Consider the following 12,077-nt stretch of genomic DNA (forward strand, 5'->3'; position numbering starts at 1 on the left):
AATTGTATGGGAAACGGCCTTACTAGTGTTAACAGGAATTCTAAGGTCTCAAGATATGGAATAAATGGCTTTCAGCCAGATGGCACAGTGCCCAAGTAAACCTCCAGTACCGGTATACAGATGCTTGGGACATTCTGTAGGACTGCACTCAAGCAAAGATCCACATGTTCCAGATCTACTGTTCCAAGCTACAGGTTGTTATTTCTTACAAGATAACAGGAACTCAGCAATCATTCTTCCTAAGACTTTTGACATCTAAACATAAGAAAACAGTTGGCAGCTCCCCTCTTTCCCCAGTAAATCACAACAGTGGAGCATCAGGTAGGGTTGTATATGGATCAAAATAGGCACAGCATATGAGCATGTCAGTGGATCTGTCAATTTTGGTTTCTTTCATTCTCTCATTTTATCCCACCTTGAATTCAGTTCTCTGTTTCCCCCCATCAATTTACAATAAAAAAGTTATATTGAAAATCCATCAGCATTTTAGTGCAATTCTCTTAATATACTATTTTTAAAATATAATGTTGCCTATTATGCACTCTTTTGCAAAGCAATTTCCCCTAATATGATTCATTTTTGTATGCTGGTTCCACTAACATATGCATTTTTCTGCACACATTTCTTGGCTGCAGAACTGCATTGCAAAACTGAGAGAAGTGCAAATTTCTATGGTCAGCTGTATTTTGGTTCAAATATTGTTTCAGAAAGAGCAAATTAAATAGACTCACCTTTGTATGTCAGTGCATTCCTTTCATCTAATACTGGAGGCTGGAGCCAGCCAGCAAGCCAGATCTTTATTTCCCCCACCTGCTGCAGGTCACATTTGGCAGGTGGACAAGGCCACCCACCTGTCAACCAGCTGATGACACAATGACATCAGATGAGGCACTTTTTGCCTGCATGACTTGAAACGGTGTAGGCAAAGACACAGCACTTTCCAAGCCTCAGCAATCAGCTGACCCTTGTAGCCGGCAAAGCCACTTGCACAGAACTATCCAAGCTCCGAGTCATAACATGGAATCATAGAATGGTATTGCAAAGTTGGAAGGGACACTGAGAATCATCTAGTCCAACCCACTGCAATGCAGGAAATACAGGGATCGAACCTGCAACCTTGGCGTTATCAGCACCACACTCTAATCAAATGAGCTATCCAGGCTGATATACATAAATATCTGCATCTGTATTGGAATTGTTTCTAATTTTTTTAATCAAATTGTTTATTGCTTGTTGCGTGCCACCCTGTCCTCCTTTAAGAAGAACAGTGGAATATCAATTAAATAATAGTAGTATAATGTAATATAATATACCTATATCATACTTTTATTCTACCCTTTTTCTCCAAGATAGGAGCACCATCCTATGTTTTTTCATATATTGTTACCTTCGGGATTGTATTTGTTTATTAAAAATACTTTCTGTCCTGCCTTTCAGCTCTCAGTACCTTACCTCATTTGAATGACAAGTTTTCTCAAAGCAGAGTATATGGTTTCCATCACCCCATTTTGAGGTAAGCCATACTGAGAAAGTGAAGTCGACTAGTCTAAATGAGGTCTTGAACTCAGGCCATTCTGCTATTTCTGTGGCAGTAATTGGCATAGTGTTAACTACACCAATGTGGTTAAACACAAGCTACCACAAATATATAAGTATAACCGCTGCAGTGTTTACATAGTACATTCATGGGCTACAGATAGGTGGAAGCTTGTGTTTAAAGCTAGCGATTCAAACTGCATGCAGTCTTGCTCATGGTTAGAAATGTTCAGCTAGGAGAGAACTTGTAGGAACACCATGTGGTGTTAAAGTAGTGGTGTTCAAACCAGGGTTCTGTGAGCATCCACAGGAACACAGGAAACTGCACTTAAGCGGAATCAAATGCAGTGGTGGATCTAGCTCAATATTGTCCACAAGCTGGTAGCAGCTCTTTAGGGTTTCAGACACAAGCCTTTTTCCAATCTGGAGACAGTGGAGGCTGGTCCATTAGGGCAAATGGGGCACTGCCCCCCTTCTGCCAACCTCAGTCCACCTTCAGCCAAACCCCAGCTGCCTGCCTTCTTACTTACAACCAGTTCAGGAGGTGGCACTGACTGCAGTTTCCTCTTCCTTAGCTGTGCCTTTCTAGATCTCAGTGGGGCAGGAGTGCCAACTTGAATAAAATATTGTGGGGCCCAGGTAAGCCCCGCCCCGCAGAATTTATCAAATGACACAGTGCACATAAACCATTTGAATGGGAATGCCCATCAACCTTGTGGGGGCTTGGTCCCCTCAATTATTTTATTGTGGGGGCTGAAGCCCCCAAGACCACTAGGAGTTGGCTCCTATGCAATGGGGCTTACTTCTGAATAGATGTGCCTAGGATTGCACACTTCTTTTTGAGCCAGCCACCCTGAAGAGCATCCAGCCCAACAGGCAAGATTCTGAGGATTATGGGCTGAGAGTGGAGTTTTACTGCTGGTGTGCTTTGGTATAGATGAATGAATTCCAAAGCTGCAGACCTCTGGTGGATGTAATTGAGAAACGTAGGCTACAACCCTGTACACACTTCCCTGGGGGTAAGCCAGCAAACTCCACGGGTAGTGTCTGAGTAGACGCACATTGGATTGAAGCATTGAATGCTAAGCTCCTGTTTGGTTCACCAGGGACATGAGCTATGGGTTGTATCCAGTATCCAGCCTGCTCAGAGTAGTAGAGTGGTAGAGCCCTCAGAAGTGATGGACAAGGTTAGCTTGGGTCCACTAATTTCAGCAGGTCTTCTCTGAGTAGAACTTAGTTGGTTACAGCCCAAAAAATGTAGCGATGGTCACCAGAAGAATGGCAGATTATGCCGAAATGGCTAAAATGACCGGAAGAATCAGAAATCAGGAAGACTAAAATTTTAATAAGGAATGGGGAAAATTTATAATTTATCTTAAAAACCATTGTAAGCAGCTAACATCATTAGTAGGATTGGAATAACACTTGTAGCTTAATGGTGAATTTTGGACATAATGGAGATGTAAAAGATTTGGATTATCATAAAATATGCAGGAGGAAATGATTAACAATAGGACCCACAAAGGGGAGGAGGGAAGTCCAGCAGATTCCTTGGGATCTTGTTTTTATGTTGTATGCTGGAAATGTGATTGTAAAATTTTAATCTGAAAAACCAAATAAATAAATTTAATAATAATACCAATTTGAGTGACTTTATGAGAAGATTAGACAACTTCATGAAGGATAGAGCTCATCAATGGCTACCAGCCCTAATGGCTATGTTCTGCCTCCTCCAAGCAGTACTCCTCTGAATACTGGTTGCTGTGGATCACAAGAGGGGAGAGAGCTTTTCTGCTCAGGTCCTGCTTATGGGCTTCTCATGAGCATGTGGTTGATGACCTCTGTGGGAACATTGGGCCTGATCCAGCAGTGCTCTTATGTGAGTTACTCGACCATCCGGTGAAGCATTGGCGTGTGTGAACAAGTACATAGTATCGACGCAACACAGCAACGTATATTGCCTATTCACGTTGAATAGCACAGACCTCGGACAAAGAATGAATGGGTAATGCAGAAATATGAACACGCCAAACTCCCAGTGGAAACATGCAACAGGTTAAGCAGCGGGGAAAGCTCGGGGGGGGGCACTTTCCTTGCAATTATGCTATCAAACCTTCACCTGAGCTTCGAGGGGAAAATCCCGGGGTTTGGATGCAGGAACGGAGCTAGGAACGGAGCTTGTCCCCCAGAGCTGCTCTAACCTTAGCTGCCCGGACGAGACGTTACTTTAACGCACCACCTTTGTGTGTTGCGAATGTGCCTTTGCTGGGCGGTGGGTGGGTTGCTGCTGGGGACGAGGGCAGCTTAAGGTGTCGGCACCTGCTGATCTGCCGGGGGCGGAACCCTTGCCTCTCTCCACCCGCCCCCCCCCCCGCTCCTTGCCTGGGATTCTCTGCCAGCCACTTCCTGAGAAAGCGGCAGCCCAAGAGGACCAGAAAGATGACTTGAGCGGAGCTTCCAACATTCCAGCAAAACCTTCCCGCTGGGGGCCGGATCCACCAGGCGGCTGCTGCATCCCTGAGTGGAGAGGAGAGAGCCGGCTCCTTCCAAGAGGTAAGAAGCCACGACATCATTACTATTTTCTTGTCTGTTTCAGGACTTCTTTCTATCCCCACCCTTGTCTATATCGCCAGGGTGGTCTTACAGGAGAACCTCTTTCCCTTCCTGGCCCTTCCCACGGCTCCATGGGCATCCGCAGGGGGCGTGGGCAAGCAAGGGGGCCGCTGTCCCACCCCCTCCCCAGATACTCAGCTTTCTGTTTTTAGAAAGCTTAACTTTCTAGCATTTGTAGAACCTGAGTTACGAGAGGAAATGTTCAGGCAGCATTCTCTCCCCCCCCCCTTTTGCTGAGAAACTAGCCTACTCCCACCTGTCTGCTATTACTTTGTAGTTAAAAGAAAATCCTCAGGACGCCCATGCAGAGCTTCCTTACTCTTGCACCTCTCTCATTGCCAGGGTCTCCATGTAAAGGGCCGACTTCATACCAGTGGTAGCACCAAAATACAAAGAGACCTGGAGACCTTAAAGACACTGAAACACCGTATAAAGATGAAAATATAGGTGTCCACAGAAGTGGGAAATGGAGACCGTTGCTCCCCCTGGAAAACCCTAACCCCCAGATCCCCAGGTTTCATTAAAACAAAATAGAGAAAAGGATTAAGTTTCTAGCTTTTCGTACAAGCCAAGATCTGATGCAAACTGTTACAAACATTATTCTTCTTACTGAGAAACTAGCCTGCTCCACACTTTTGGTGTTCTACTTTCTCCTTCCAACAGTTTTTTTTTTATGAGGACACCCCTTCTTGTGTGTGCTTGTGTAGGCCTACTGTATGTATTTTGTAGTATTGTGTGTGTGTGTGTTATCAGGGAATTTGGGATATAGTAGCTATCAATTAGGAAGCACAGAAAGGACACAGTGACTGGCTAGATTTCTGAAAGATGTATTTCAACTTTAACGCTCCCATCCTAGATGTGTTTTTGGGAAGTTGGCCCTATTGAGTTTGATGAGTGCTTATTTGTTAAAGTGATTTGTAATAAAAAAAAAAACCCTCTTCCTGGTTTAAAGAAAAATTCTGAACTTCCTTTTTGCTCCCAAAGGATCTGTGTAATTTTTATAATCCACCTTTGGACATTTAGTCAATAAGGAAGTGAACAACAGCATAATGATCTGATGGGGGTGGGAATTTTCAGCAAGGCTGATTAGCGAACATTACTGTCAGCAGCTATAAGTATGCCAAGGTCTTTGAAAAGAGCAGGATAGGGTATTAAAACCACTTAGAACTTTTATTAAAATAAAGCAGCGTATAAGTGTTGTGAAATAAAATAAAATAGCATAGCTGTCATCCTTGCTGATGGACAGGTAACTTTAAAAAAACAGGTTCCAATTTATTTTCTCAGTATTATAAAATCTTAAAATTCAGTTGCAGCTGAAGAAATTCAAAGCTACATATGTAAACACAAGTGCTTGCACATGTAAACTTAGTGCTTGCTTTATTGTAGAAGGAGTTTTATGTAATGTGTTATTTTTCCTTATCAGTTAACTGCAATGTTTATGTTAACAGGTGGTGCCCCAAGGCAAATAAAGTGTGTCTAGTCCTTGTAGAAATCGATACGACATGTGCTGCTAAGTATATTAAAATCCTGTCTCCTTCTGAAGTACCTGGCTGGAATGTGTCATCAAATTGTGACACATCCTCCTCTGGATGGAGGATACAGATGTGTGTTATAGTCTAGATTTTGTGTCACTGGAATTCGGCCTTCTGTACAGAGGCCCCACCTGCACTATATATTTAAAGCAGTATTGTACCACTTTAAATAGTCATGGCTTCTCCCAAAGAATCCTAAAAACTGTAGTTGGTTGAGGGTGATGAAAGTTGTTAGGATCTACAATTCCCAGAATGGTTTAACAGTCTATCCCTCTGCCAAGGAAATGCTGGGAATTGTAACTGGGTGGGAAATAGGAGTCTCCTAACAACTCTCAGCACCCTTAACAAATTGCAGTTCCCAGGGTTATTTGGGGGAACCGATGACTGTTTAAAGTGGGGTGATACTGCTTTAAATTTATAGTGTAGATGAGGCCTAATGTAAGAGTATAAGGACCCGGGTGGCGTTGTGGTCTAAACCACTGAGCCTCTTGGGCTTGCTGATTGGAAGGTTGGCGGTTCGAATCCCCGTGACAGGGTGAGCTCCCATTGCTCTGTCCCAGTGTCCCAGCTTCTGCCAACCTAGCAGTTCGAAGCATGCCAGGGCAAGTAGATAAACAGGTACCGCTGCAGCGTGAAGGTAAACGGCGTTTCCATGCTCTCTGGCACTCGTCACGGTCATCCGTATGCCAGTAGTCGTTTAGTCATGCTGGCCACATGACCCAGAAAACTGTCTGTGGACAAATGCCAGCTCCCTTGGCCTAAAAGCGAGATGAGCACCGCAACCCCATAGTCGCCTTTGACTGGACTTAACCTTCCAGGGGTCACATCTGTTGCTCCACTTACTTTTTCATCTTCCTCCATCTATATTTTGTCTCTGACCTCATCCACCACTTGAGTGTAACCCCAAGAAAGATGCTCATGAGGGAATGTGGCCCTCAGGCTGAAGTAAATCATCTCTATGCATGGGGTACAGGATTGCAACTGCATTCATCTTAGACCTCCAGCCTTGGGAGATGGGAAATTCAGGCATCTGCCTGAGCCCACCCCCAGCAGGATACCCCCAGCAGGATTCCCCCAGTCATAATCTTCTCACTGTTTAAAGCAGATTTAAAGAACATGACTTCCTCCAAAGAATCCTGGCAACTGTAGTTTGCTAAGGGTGCTGGGTATTGCGTCTCTATGAGGGGTAAACTCCAGTTCCCATAATTCCTTTTTGGGTGGAAGTCATATGCTTTAAAAGTGCTTTAAATGTACAGTGTGGATGTGAGCTGGATGGTATCCATGGTGGCTAGCTCAAGTGGATGAGATTGTAGATTGAGATAAAGACTGCTCCGAAGGTTGTGGGGAGCCCTTGGAAAGCCTGGCCCCCACCATGTGTCTGCTCTAATCAGCGTGAGCATCATGCTCTCAGGAATCAAGGTGCGCAGAACAGGATCTGAACTCTGGTGAGCTGCCCTTACTTTATGGGCAATTTCGGAACCTGGCTGCCAACCTACCCACTTATGTAGAAACTTCGGAAGATGCCTTAATATGGTGCCCAATGGTAGGGCTGGCTCTGTACTTGTATGAGGATTACCTTTCAGCCTCAATTTTCTTTCCATCTAGAAGCCTACCTTAACTGTATTTTTATGGGGAAGAACATGATAAAGGCTGTGGACCATATTATTTCACAACTGTCGTTCTGAAAACAGCACCCCTTGGCTCTGCACTCGCGATACTACTTTAGCATTAGTGGAACATTTTTATTTGCCCCATAGTAGCAGAAACTTAGAAGGTAGTCTGTGGAGAAAAAGCAACTTTCTCTGTAAATCAAGGTGCGGTTACTAATACCTCTATCTCTCGCTGTATATATGCTCTATCTTTAAAGCACATTTCCCTACTCTAGGAATTCTGGGCAATGTGGTTTGTTAAGTGTTGCTGTGAATTGTAACTCTATGAGGGGTAGACTACAGCGACCAGAATTTTTGGAGAGGGGGGAATGTACTTCGAATATATGCAGCCTGCCTATTTGCTGAGGGCCAAATCAGTTTCGGGGGGGGGGGCTGGGCACATGGTGTGTGTGTGTGTGTGGGGGTGCAGTTGTGTGGGAGAAGGCAGTCAAAAGTGGGTGGGCAATGGATGTAAATTTAGGCTATTTATTACACACCTTGGTGTGACTGGGGAAGACGTGTGGCCTGGAGAGAGTCCAAAGGACCAAAGAGAGAAGGCAGCCTGTGGTTCAGTTTTCCTGCTCTATCTTAATGGGAAATAGTTTTCTAAAATGATACCATGGTTGCAGAGATTCTTAACGCAATTGCTGTGTTCTTTAAAAGCAAACAAAGAATCCATATATTTTAATTTCCTCTCCTTCCTGCTCCAAATCAACTTGGTCGGTGAAGTTCTTGAAAGCGATACATCTCATTAAATTATAACCTGGAACTGGTAGCAAACACAGTATTCAGTTCGATGTAATCTGAGAAGCAGAAGAGCCTCACTCTTTGTTGATTCCGATGGCTCAAGCTATTACTTTGAGGTTGCAGTTTCTCTTCTCGCTGCTCAAGTCGGTTGAGTACATCCTGAAAGCAAAGAAGTGAATGAGCTGAAATAAATAAATACCCAGAGCCAGTGAAGCTACAAGTCTATAGCAGGGACAAGGAAGAACAACCTTAAATGAGTACAGAGAAATATACCTTGTCCCTTCTGTGCCCCCCATTTCTTTTCTGGCGCAGCTACTGCCCTTTTCCCCCTCACAGAGCTTCCCAGAGAACTCTGGGGATTGTCACTGTATGGTGACAATGGGGTCTCTCCCAACAATTCTCAGCACCTTTAGCAAACTGCAGCACCTAGGATTCTTTTGTGGGGGGGACGTGGTGGCTCTTTAAGGTGGTGTGATACTGCTTCAAATGTCTGGGGCAGATAGGATATATAGGAGGGGAGGGAACATTGCAAAGAGACTCCTTGATCCTGTAACTTGTCCTGTTTGTTTTGACCTCGGTGATTAAATCACTTAATAATAGCATGCTGTGCTAAGGTGGTATACCGGCTGAGGGCAAAATGACACACTTTATTTAACTATATGATTGAATTTGACGTGTGTGTGTGCGTTTGAAAGAAAAAGAAAGTAGCTGGAGAGAGCAGAATCAAGGCACTCTCTCTCTGTGTGTGTGTGTGTGTGTGTGTGTGTGTGTGTTGGTATCGTGTTAGTATCGAAGTCTGAGTAAAAGAATGTATTAACTTATTCGCCATGTTTTATATTGCCACCTGGAACTTTTGCTGACAGCTAGTTCCTGATGACACGATAGAGAGGGTAGGCTGCTTATGTTTAAGTAAAATGGCTGACCTTTGTCTTGAGGCCCATGAAGGCATTTCCACCTTTCCTGGTCTCACTGAACAAATGCCAAAGGTATGCCAACTCTTTTACCACTCAGTATTTCCTTGTGGTTTCTAAGTGACGTAGTGGATATTTGAAGATGGGATTTGTGTTTGGTTTTTTGGCAAGCTAAAACATGTCATCTCATAGGAATAACACAAAAGGGCCAGAACAGGTTAATCCTAACCTGAAGACAAAAACACAGCTGAGAAGAAAGACTTGTGGCTTTTCTGTTGAGTCCCAGTGCTGTTAGACTGACACGTATCAACGGAATTTGTTCCCAGGCTGAAAGATACGTTTTTAAGTATTGTAAGAAAAAAAATTGGGGGCGGGAGGTCAACAATAAAAATACAAAACAATCCACAATTCAAACCAAATCATAAACCAAAATATTAGCATAGAAATCAAGACTGTAATCCTTAACCAGGGTTTGTCCTTAACCCAAGGTTTAAAACTGAGATTTCAGGCTATGTTATCAGCACTTAACCACAGTTAATGTTAGTGCTGATGTAATTTGATCTGTAGTTAAGCTGGGTGAGACATATTCTCCAACGTTTCTCCGATGAAAATAGGGGTGTCCTATTCCACAATAGTGATAATATTAATAATTTTATTCTTTATACCCCACCCATCTGACTGGGTTGCCCCCACCATTCTGGGCAGCTTCCAACATACCGGTACATAGAAACATAATAAACCATTAAACATTTTTTTAAAACTTCCCTATACAGGGCTGCCTTGAGATGTCTTCTAAAGGTTGGACTTCCGGCGAGCACGCCATGCTGGGCGGTCGTGGGTTGCTTCGGTAGCGAGGCAACCCAGGCCAGCCCGGGGGTTGGAGCCCTGCTACCGCACAGCGGGGCTCCGATAAGCCGTGGGAAGGGCGTCCCACGGCTTGGGCTCTCCAGCGAGCCCACTATGGCGCTGAACTCTTCTCCCGATCCCCTTGTAAAAGGGGAAAAGGAGTGAAGAGTCCACAGCGTCGGGCTGTGGAGGCATTGCCCCAACCGGGCGGCGATGCGGCGGCTGCCGCCTGCATGAGCGCGTCGTTCTACCTGTTTTGCATTTAAAAGAAGGAAACTGGAGGCCGTGAGTACGAAGTTAATTGGCTTTAAAATTTATGGCATTTGGCACTCCAGGAGGATCGTAAAAAAGGAGCCCGTTCCTCCTCCCTTTGCTGATCGGAGAAGATAACATTGTTGTGAGCTGCTGCTGCAGTAGTGGATACAAAGTTTCTATGGAACTTTTAACAAGTGAGACTGGTTGAATCCCCGTTGGGGGAATTAAGAGTTCGGAAATATCTCTTTTTGGAAAATGATGGACTGCATTCTTTTTACCCTGACCCGGGGGGAAATGGCGGCTGAAAATTATAGTTGAAGATGGAAAAGTACTGAAACTTGATACCCTATGCCTACTTCTACCATGCTTGGCTTCGTTTTTAAACTGGCGTTAGACTCTGAATTGACTCATGAACAAAGGATTATTCTTTTGAAATTAGAACTGTTAAGCCAGAAATTAATTTTGCTGAACCAGGATCTTGAGGAAAAGTTATATATTACAGGAAAGACCTTTGCTAAATTGGAAAAAAATCTTGCTGGGGAACTTGAGGAAATTTTTGAGAAACAAAGTACAGTGACTGCGCAACTCCAAGAAGCTGAAAGACCCTATTTGTGTGAGAGACCTAGGGTTGGAATACAATTTATATCCAATTTCTGGGGTGGGAGCCCGGAAATGATGGGCAAAAGACTTGTGAAACTACAATTTCAAGATGAATGCAACTGTGAAATGGAGATGCTGGAAGATGAAGATATGAGTTTCCTGGAGCCCCCTGCAAGGATATTTATGGACTGTGTCTGGTCTGTTGGTTTCAAAGGAAAAGAGGACATTCTGGGTAATGTTGTGGTAAAAAGATGGAGAAATGTCGGGGAAGCGACCCCGAGATTGCGAAGGAAAATGGTTAGAAGAGGGATAGGGTGAGATTATTTAAAATATAAACAGGACGGCTCACCATGGTACCCTGAAGTCAGTGTGTTAAGAGTTTAAGATTTTGAACTAGGGAAGAGATATTGGACATGTTTATTAGCAGCAGTTTAAGAAAATAAGATGTAAGATTGGAGCTAAGAAGTAATAGGTTATATCATGAAGTTAAAAATAAAAATTAAGAAGTTTGTTTGTTATTATGAACATTATATGTAATAATTGAACATTAAGAAGTTTGTTTAGACAATTTTGATGATTTTAAATTTATATATGAGAAGTTAGATGTAAGATTGGAGCTAAGAAGTAATAGGTTATATCATGAAGTTAAAAATAAATATTAAGAAGTTTGTTTGTTATTGTGAACATTATATGTAATAATTGAATATTAAGAAGTTTGTTTAGATAATTTTGATGATTCTAAATTTAAAGATGAGAAGTTATCAAAGTGGATTGGAATTGGAAACAAAGGAGAGAGGACGGGGGAAGTCATTTAGTAAGATTTGAAACAAGAAATTTTTTTTTTTAAGATGAATAAGAAATATTGGTGTTTGTTTTGTTGTATTTGTTGTTGTATTGTTGTTTTGTTTTGTTTGTATTATGTGGAAAACTAATAAATTCTTTGTAAAAAAAAAAAAAAGAGATGTCTTCTAAAGGTTGTTTAGTTACTTATCTCCTTGGCTTGGGGGTCACAAAACTCCATAACCTTCAACATTTATCTGAAGAAAATAGGGACATCCTAAGGAAAAGCAGGATCAAATCAAAAACTGAGACGGCTTCTGTAAATCTGAGACTGTCCCTGTAATATAGGGACACTTGGAGAGTCTGGAGAGATTCTCATGAGAGAGAAAGTATGCAATCCCTTCGCCTGTTCCCAATCTCATAACCATGGTTCATTGAAGTGGTACATCCACACCGGAATGAAGTATTCAGCGTATGTGGTTTCACATCACCATCATCCCAAAATACTACAACTCAAGGACACCCAATGAGTTGAATTGGGGTAGATTCGGGCTTTAGTGGGTTATATTCATGGTCTGTAGTAAGTAATGTCCATGATTGAGTAGGGC

This window comes from Lacerta agilis, chromosome 13 (assembly GCF_009819535.1).
Source record: "Lacerta agilis isolate rLacAgi1 chromosome 13, rLacAgi1.pri, whole genome shotgun sequence".
NCBI classification, from domain to species: domain Eukaryota; kingdom Metazoa; phylum Chordata; class Lepidosauria; order Squamata; family Lacertidae; genus Lacerta; species Lacerta agilis.